Source organism: Anolis sagrei, chromosome 2 (assembly GCF_037176765.1).
Source record: "Anolis sagrei isolate rAnoSag1 chromosome 2, rAnoSag1.mat, whole genome shotgun sequence".
In the NCBI taxonomy this organism is placed as follows: Eukaryota; Metazoa; Chordata; class Lepidosauria; order Squamata; family Dactyloidae; genus Anolis; species Anolis sagrei.
The window spans coordinates 177,099,069-177,109,019 of record NC_090022.1 but is presented as its reverse complement, the minus strand read 5'-3'; positions in this window follow the sequence as shown (position 1 = coordinate 177,109,019).

Here is a 9,951-nt window from a genome sequence, read left to right as displayed (position 1 = left end):
GTCCTTCAGCGAAGGAGCTGTAAGGCTGTATGATCCTCAGCCAAGCTGTGGACTGTATAACCCCGGCCAAGCTGTAGACTGTATATCTCCCTGGCCAAGCCGTAGAAGACAAAGCTTTCTACAGGAGCTCTTGGTTTTATGTCCTGTATGGAAAGCTTCTCTGTGTGGACAGACCCAAAAAGGCTCCTGTTCCCTCCAAAAACCCAAAAGAGGGCGGTATCAGGGAACTTAACTATAATTGACAGGTGGCTTGCCCTATGATTGCAGCCAAAAGAAGCCACCTATCTGCAGAGTCCCTGAAACTTAGGACTGCAACAAACATTCAATGCAAAGCAAACAAAATTGGAGCTCCTGGTACAGCAGTACCTGCACAGGCCCTGATTGTTTCTTGTTTGGAATTCCCCTGTTTTTGAGTGTTGTTTGGGACCCGCCTACCTTTGCGACCGCATCTCTGTTTACGAACCCACCGATCTCTTCGATCTTCCAGAGAGGCTCTTTTCTCACTCCAGCCCGCATAACAAGTGCGACTTGCGGGGACGAGAGAGAGGGCCTTCTCTGTGGTGGCCCTCAGCTCTGGAACTCACTCCCCAGAGATATTAGGCAAGCCCCCACGCTGGCAATCTTCAGGAGGAATCTGAAAACCTGATTATTCCAATGTGCCTTCAGTGATTGAACATAAGATACTCCCTGACCAAAGATTTTGCACAAAATGACCTCAGTAGCACTTTATCTTATGGTTCGTGCAATTAAATCCTTCCTCATCCCTGGATCCTCCTCCCAATGTTTGACATTGTCCTATCTCTCAGTGTTTTAAAATTTTATCCTGAATTTGGCCCTGCCCAGCAAAATCTTTTGTGTTTTAATGTCTGATTTTATATTGTTGTGTCGCTTATTATATTGTTTGCATTTCATGTATTTTATTTTTTGGTTTATTCTCAATGTCCAGAGAGGATGTCAGCTGAGAAAAAAAAGAAAAAAACTCTAAAGAAACTGTCCATCTAGGATCCACATCCTGGGTGTCTCGCGACTTTGTCTGGTGTCGACGCTGGTTAGATTTTTGTGGTGCCAGAAAATTTAATAATCTGTCACTAGAGCATTTGAACTGTTGGTCCATTTACTGATCCACCTCTGAGAGGGATGCGATTGGAAAGTAATGTGGTGTGATGATTGCCATTAGGTCCAGGATGAATTTAATGGATGGGCTCAGTCCAAAGTACGGTATCCTTCTGGGACGCCTCGCGGGAATGGGTCTTGGAGGTACTGTTTTGCAGTGGCTCCGGTCATTCCTGGAGGGTCGGTCTCAGAAGGTGTTATTGGGAGACACCTGTTCAACCCCACAACCTTTGTCTTGTGGGGTTCCTCAGGGTTCAATACTGTCTCCCATGCTGTTTAACATCTACATGAAGCCGCTGGGAGAGATCATCCGGAGTTTCGGAGTACGGTGTCATCTCTACGCAGATGATGTCCAACTCTGTCACTCCTTTCCACCTGCTACCAAGGAGGCTGTCAAGGTCCTGAACCGGTGTCTGGCCGCTGTGACGGTCTGGATGAGGGCGAACAAATTGAAACTGAATCTAGACAAGACAGAGGTACTCCTGGTCAGTCGCAAGGCCGAACAGGGTATAGGGTTACAGCCTGTTCTGGATGGGGTCACACTCCCCCTGAAGACGCAGGTTTGCAGCTTGGGTGTGATCCTGGATTCACCACTGAGCCTGGAACCCCAGGTTTCAGCGGTGAGCATTCACACAGTTAAAGCTTGTGCGCCAGCTGCGCCCGTACCTTGGGATGTCTGACTTGGCCACGGTAGTCCACGCTCTTGTTACATCCTGTTTAGACTATTGCAATGCTCTCTACGTGGGGTTGCCATTGAAGACGGCTCAGAAGCTTCAATTGGTCCAGCGTGTGGCAGCCATGATACTAACAGGGGCGGCACACGGGGAGCATACAACCCCTCTGTTGCGCCAGCTCCATTGGCTACCAATTTGCTACCGGGCCCAATTCAAAGTGCTGGCTTTGGCCTATAAAGCCCTAAACGGTTCTGGCCCAAGTTACCTATCCGATCGCATCTCCACCTACGAACCCACTAGGACTTTGAGATCTTCCGGGGTGGCCCTGCTCTCGATCCCGCCTGCAACACAGGCACGGCGGGCGGGGACGAGAGACAGGGCCTTCTCGGTGGTGGCCCCTCGGCTGTGGAACGCCCTTCCCACCAACATCAGATTGGTCCCCTCATTGATGGTATTCCGGAGGAAAGTGAAAACCTGGTTATTTGAACAGGCGTTTGAATAAGCAGTGCAATGAATTTCAGGAAATGGAACTACGACTGACGAGTTTGGATCATGATTCTAGTTATGAGACGCCACTGAATGTTTATGACTGTTAAAATGTTTAATTTGTTTCTGTGTTAACTGTTTTTAAGTACCTTGTTGATGCCGCATTGAATGTTTGCCTTGATTGTTCGCCTTGTTTTTGCTTGTTGTAAACCACTATGAGTCACCTTAGGGCTGAGAATGGCGGTATACAAATGAAGTAAATAAATAAATAAATAAATAAATAAATAAATAATAGGTGCTTGAAGGTGATGACCCCACAATGGGGTTAGTCCAAAATACACAATAGGTGCTTGAAGGTGACGACCATTTTAATGAGTGTTGGATTGTTGTAGGTTTTTTCGGGCTATATGACCATGTTCATGAGGCATTCTCTCCTCACGTTTCGCCTGCATCTATGGCAAGCATCCTCAGAGGTAGTGAGGATGCTTGCCATAGATGCAGGCGAAATGTCAGGAGAGAATGCCTCTAGAACATGGCCATATAGCCCGAAAAAACCGACAACAACCCAGTGATTCCAGCCATGAAAGCTTTCGACAATTCAATGAGTGTTGCAAGGGTGGAGCTGGTTTGAGGCATGGTAGATGGATCCTTCCCACCAATAGCCCCAATCATATCAGGGAGACCCAGGAGTTCTGATGCACATCTCCCAGTTCATTGTGAAGGGATTATGGGGATTTTAAATAATCATTCCCTGTGATCTGACGGGGTGTTAGACAAAATTCCAAAGTCAGTTCATAAGAGATTATTGCAGAGTGAAAGCACATGTGCTTGCTATATGCCAAATAGAGAGAATATATATAATTTTGGGGGTCCAATTTCTCGATAACATATGACACATTATGAAACCTCAACTCTGTGAGCCCAAAACTGTTATACAAGCTGATATTACATTTTCCATTCCCATTAAAGATTCCCTTTAAAAAAATCTAATTAAACCTCACAAATAAAAGCACCTAAGTTGGGTATGGGGAGGGGGGTAATAAACAGTAGATTGTTGTCTGTTCTTTCTTTTATTTCTCTCCCCTGCCACCATTTTAATTAGGTTATAAATTCCTTCAAACTCTTTGGGAAAGCAATATATTTGATTTAATTTGCGTAAAGACATATGTAACATTTGTAGAACCAAATTGGGTGTGGTTTGGAAGTGCTCTTATTGCCTTCAAGCAAAAACACACCCTTTTCTTTCACGGGGTAAGATGTATAGAAATTTTAAAAAATCTCCTGCTTCTCTGAAGACTTGAGTGCCATATTATATTAAATGCATTGCTCACAGTTGAGTTTCCCTTGCTTAGTGCAAAGTAAATGCACTTAACCCCAGAGTAATTCTGCAACTTATGTATATACAATTCAAAATATGAATGTATGTTGGTTTGTCGTTTTTTGTACTACAAAGGATCCTCTATGGCTTGATCAACCAGACCTGGCACCCATACCTTTCATTATCTAACTTAGAATAATTGAAGGGTTTGGACTAAAAAGTCCACATCTTTCAGGCCCAGAGAAGAGTTGGAGAGGACAGAAAGACCCTCAATACCAAGGCAATTTGGGGGGGGGGGGGGTTAATATGCACAGAGGTGGCCGTAGGTAATTTTCAATGGTAAGCAAACAGTATTTTGCCCCCCCCCCCCCAACCAATCATTGATATATATTTTCTGTTCGTCGTGGGAGTTCTGTGTGCCATATTTGGTTCAATTCCATCATTGGTGGAGTTCAGAATGCTCTTTGATTGTAGGTGAACTATACATCCCAGTAACTACACTTGCTGCACTTGCTCCCTTGTCTGGCCCACTTTGGGTCCGGAGGCGTGCCTGAAGACCCCCGGCGTGTGCACCAAAAGTCACCTCTTCTCCTGACTTTCTCCTCAGCCATTGTGACCAAGAGAGAGAGAGAGAGAGAGGTGGAGATGCCCACCTTTCCTGAAGGTAGGCGCAAAAAACAAAGGAGGGAGCGGAGGTGGGAGATCAGCTGGAGGGGCTCTCTCTCTCTCTCTCTCTCTCTCTCTCTCTCTCTTGGTCCCAATGGCTGAAGAGAAAGTCAGGAGAAGAGGTGACTTTTGGTGCACACGCTAGGGTCTTCAGACACACCTCTGGACCCGAAGCGGGCCAGGCGCGGCGGCTCCGCCCCTTGGCCCACCCGCGGATTGGGGAGAGGAGAGAAGGTGGGTGGAGCGCTGGGGGATCAGGAAGGGAGCCGGTCATGGGGAAGGGGTCGAATGTGGAGAACGATTGAGCACCGGCTCTGCTTGCCCACCTGGTGGCCGGGTGGAGCAGGAACAAGAGGGGCTAGGCGAGGCTCAAGGGCCCGGCCCCTTTGGGAAGAGGATCACCCGGCAGCGAGGCAAGAAAGCCGAGGCTCCCCACGGACTGCTAGCGCTGTTGTGAGCTGAGGGGGCGCTCCTCAAGTGGCGGTCGAGGGGCATTTACAGAGGCACCTCTGCGCCCCTGGCAAAAAAAAGTGTTCTGCGACCGCTTACTTCGCATAATGGACGAGCCACCCCTGCATATACATGATAGTTAGTGTACACTAGTGTATAGATAAAGTCCTTCTTTCCCTTTAAACTAGTTGTTGCTGCCCCACTTCCAAATAATAGTTCCAAATAACAGTGCTTGCTTATCTTTTTATCATTATTTAATGATGGCTCTCACTTATATATTTGTTTGCAGAAGGAAAACCATGCATTCTGCCCATTGTGGTGGAAGAACTTTTTGCTTGTGACATAGAAATTCAGACATTTCTACCAAAATATGAATGTAGTACATTGGTGAGTAGGGATGAAAGAATACCTGCAGATGTTATCATCCTTTAAATGGGACGACATGAGATTGTCTTAATACTGGCTAGTAGAAAGATAACTATTGAAATTCTGCATTCATTCAGTGAAGGTTTACATCCCTATCAGTTTTATGCCTTGTTTTGGAAACCAACACACAATGTGTTTTTATTGTTTACTGTTTCTGCCCACAACTATTTTGTTTTCCTTGAGAACAAGCTGATTCACAGCTCATATTCTCAGAATTCCAATGGAATTGTGTGAATTCTAGCAAAGTCACAGAACTTGGAAAGTTACCTTTAAAAAAAAAAATTAATCAAGTAACCGTTCCAGTGGCCGGAAGTAACTGGTTGTCTTTCTAGTTTCCATTTAGATAGTTATCATTCATCAGAGTTGTTTCTCAAAAGTAAAAATTATTTATCATTGGGTTTTTTTTAAACATTACAATAGTACAAGACATAGGACTTTGCTGCGAAACATACACTCATCCTGCCCATATTGCAGGCAGTCCCCAAGTTATGAAGAAGATGGGTTCCGTAGGTTTGAACATAAATTGATTTTGTATGTAAGTTGGAACAGATACATTTTGAAAGTGCAACTCTAGATAGAAGAGGAGGAGGAGGAGGAGGAACAACTTTATTTTTCTACCCTGCCTCCATCTCCCCGGCGGACTCAGGGCGGCTTACATGGGGCCCAAGCCCAGGCATCATAATAATAATAATAATAATAATAATAATAATAATAATAATAATAATAATAATATAAACTTTATTTCTACCCCGCCACCATCTCCCCGATGGGGACTTGGAGCGACTTACATGGGGCCAAGCTTAGACAACATAATACAGCAATAAAATCAAAGCATATACACCAGACAACAACATTATCAAAATGACATTAAAATAAAATAAAATAATAATAGTAATAAAAAAATAAAATAAAATAAAATTCCAATAGACACAATCACGATAGAGATGACAATGGACAGGCCACATATTCCAAATAAAAAACAATTAACAGACTATGATGAGATAAAATAGGAGCAGATAAAGTAGGAGCATACCTCCTCCTCTGCCTCTCAGATCTCGTTCCTGAAGACTGCAGTGAAGAGGTGCAGGTGCACATGTGCGAGATCTGAGAGGCAGAGAAGGAGGTACACTAATAGGAAAATTACCATATTGAAATCAAATCTGATGCTTTTAAAAATTTTATTTGGTGTGTGTTGGAAGAGGGGTAGTCTTATACGGCGAGTATATCCCAAACTCTATATATTAAGTGGAAAAGTTGGAGGTCGTCTTATATGCCCAATCATCTTATATATGGTATTTTTAACTAATTACTTTCATGCTCTGGTCAGAATGCAACAAAACAAGCCCTGTGTGAAACAGGATCGCAAACAGGGGGCTTGTGACTTTCCAAAACCCAATAGCCAATTAGATGACTCGTCCCACTGGCAGGGGTGGAAGGTGCTGAGAAATGTAGTTCACAAAGATAGGTTTTTCAAGTACTGGCATAGAAGAGTATCTTTTGGACGTGTCCTGTAAAGAATAATGCTTTTAAGTCAACACACACACAGAGAGAGAGAGAGAGAGAGAGAGAGACTACATAGATACCAAAATCTTTGGAAATTCAAAAAATTATGATTTTGTCATTTGGGAGTTGTAGTTGCTGGGATTTATAGTTCACCTATAATCAAAGAGCATTCTGAACTCCACCAATGATGAAATTGATCCAAACTTGGCACACAGGACTCCCCTGACCAACGGAAAACACTAGAAGGGTTTGGTGGGCATTGACCTTGAGTTTTGGAGTTGTAGTTCACTACATCTAGAGAGCACTGTGGACTCAAACAATGATGGATCTGGACCAAATTTGGCACGAGTACTCAATATATCCAAATATGAGCACAGATGGAGTTTGGGGAAAATAGACCTTGACATTTGGGATTTGTAGTTACTGGGATTTATAGTTCACCTACAATCAAAGAGCATTCTGAATCCCACAAATGACAGAATTGGGGCAAATTTCCCACACAGAACCCCCATGACCTTCAGAAAATACTTAAGGCCACCCAGTCCAACTCCCTTCACCAGGGCATGACAACGTAATCAAAGCCCTCCTGAGAAAGAGCCATCCAGCCATAGATATAGATAGATATGATTCACACACACACAGATATAGTATCATAGATTTGAAAGGAACCCCTAAAAATGGACAATTATGTGTTGCGTGTTCCAGAGTAGGCAAACCAGACAATCTCCACATCAACACCGACAAAGAAACAGCAAGAAATACTGTTTACTCGCAAGCATCAAGACATTACATATATTGATGAGTATGTAAGAACTTAGTATATACAAAAGATAACATTTAGCTCTCAATTGTAGCAATCTTTTTAATCTGTATGCACGTTTGTTTGTCCTTGTGTTGTTTATGTTGTTAAAATCTTCTCAATTATCTATATATATATATATATATATATATATATATATCTATCTTCAAGGCATATATGGTTGAATGTGTGGATATAGACCCAGTAATAAGTTCCTATCTGGCACAATTTGCCCCGACTGGAGCCTTCTGCAATGAGGACTTGTTTTTCTCTGGGCTGACTTTGTGTCTCTCCCTCCTTTACCCAAAGCCAGCCCTGGCCCCTCAGGGTCCCGTCAAGAGCAAGGAACAGTTAATGCCCAGCTTGCAGCTACAATCTCCCTCTGATCTGGATCATAACAAAGGCACTTCCTGTTTTTAGGAAGGTCAGGGGGGCCAGAGGCAAATGTTGGCTTTGGCTTGGACTTGCAGTGCTCCCTCCAGTCCCATTTCACCCTCCTCCCCAACCCTGCCTCTTGCAAATTGGAACCAGCTTTGGAGGCTGCGTCAGAGCTCCCGGCCCCCGCCAAGCCATCCATCCCCAGTGCAAATAGAACAAAAAGCTGTGTGGCTCAAAATAGGCTTTTTGTACAGAGGCTAAGATATTCTCACCTTGCTCTGCCTTTTGACAAAGATGCCTCCTGGGGCCACTTTGCCAAAGGCAGGCCTGGATCTACTGGTAAAACATGGGGTGATTTGTAGCACATTCCCACAAATTTCTCAGTCCCAACAGTTTAACAATAGCAGCCACAACAATATAATCCCCCACCAGAAACTCTGAAGATGCCAGCCACAGATGCAGGTGAAACGTTTGGAGGGAATACTGTTGGAACATTGCCATGCAGCCCGAAAAACTCACAGCAACCCAGTAATCCGCCACCCTCGCTCAAGAACTCAGATTATATTGCTGAAATAAAAAAAATGCTCAAGGCAATCACAAGAGTGGGAAGCGTGCTGTGTATAAACGGACTATGTGCTTTGTTTACTTTTAAGACTCAGGCCGGATGTGCCATATAATCCAGTTTCAGAATGCATCTTAATTGCATGGGACTGAATTTTTTTTTTTTTTTGTCGTGTCAGGAGCGACCTGAGAAACTGCAAGTCACTTCTGGCGTGAGAGAATTGGCCGTCTGCAAGGACGTTGCCCAGGGGACGCCCGGATGATTTTTGATGTTTTATCATCCCTGTGGGAGGCTTCTCTCATGTCCCCGCATAAGGAGCTGGAGCTGATAGAGGGAGCTCATCCGCCTCTCCCCGAATTCAAACCTGTGACCTGTCGGTCTTCAGTCCTGTCGGCACAGGGGTTTAACCCACTGCGCCACCGGGGGCTCCTATGGGACTGAATTATATGAGGCTACACTGCCATATAATCCAGTTCAATGCAGTCAATCTGCATTCTGAATCCAGTTCAATGCAGTCAATCTGCATTTATTTATTATTTATTTATTTCGCATATTTCTACACCGCCCTTCTCAACCCCCGAGGGGGGATTCAGGGCAGCTTACAAAAGGCAGAATTCGATGCCTACACAACAATAAAAATAAAACATATATAAACAGCAATTAAAACAATTATAAACAATGGAGAAGGGTTTTGAATGGAATAAGGAAAGGATTACTTGTTATGTGCCTTTAAGTTGTTTGCTTCATCGATACCCTAAAGCTGTGTTTCTCAACCTTCCCAACGCTGCGACCCCTTAATACAGTTTGTCATGTTGTGGTGACCCCCAACCATAACATTATGTTCATTGCTACTTCACAACTGTAATTTTGCTACTGTTGTGAATCTTAATGTAAATATCCAATATGCAGGATGTATTTTCATTCATTGGACCAAATTTGGCATAAATACTCAATACGTCCAAGTTTGGTGGGGTTGTGAGGAGATTGATTTTGCCATTTGGGAGTTGTAGTTTCTGGGATTTATGGTTAACTTACAAGCAAAAGAGCATTCTGAGTTCTACCAACAATGAAATTGAACCAAACTTGGCACACAGAACTCCCATGACCAACAGAAAATACTGGAAGAGTTTGGTGGGCACTGACCTTGAGTTTTGAAGTTGTAGTTCACCTACATCCAGAGAGCACAGTGAGGACTCAAACAATGATGGATCTGGATCAACCTTGGCATGAATGCTCAATATGCCCAATTGTGAACACTGGCGGATTTTGGGAGAAATAGACCTTAACATTTGGGGGTTGCAGTTGCTGGGATTTATCCACCGACAATCAAAGGACGTTCAGAACCCAACCAACGATAGAATTGGGCTCAACTTCCCACACAGAACTCCAACAACCAACAGAAAATGCTGTTATTTGATGGTCTTTGTCGACCCCTTTGACATACCTTGAGACCCCCCCAAGGGATCCCAACCCCCAGGTTGAGAAACACTGCCCTAAAGTAACTCTATAATAGGTTTTTCTAAATATGATTAACTCGAGGGGAGTTTAGCATTACCTTCCTCTCAGGCCCGTAGCC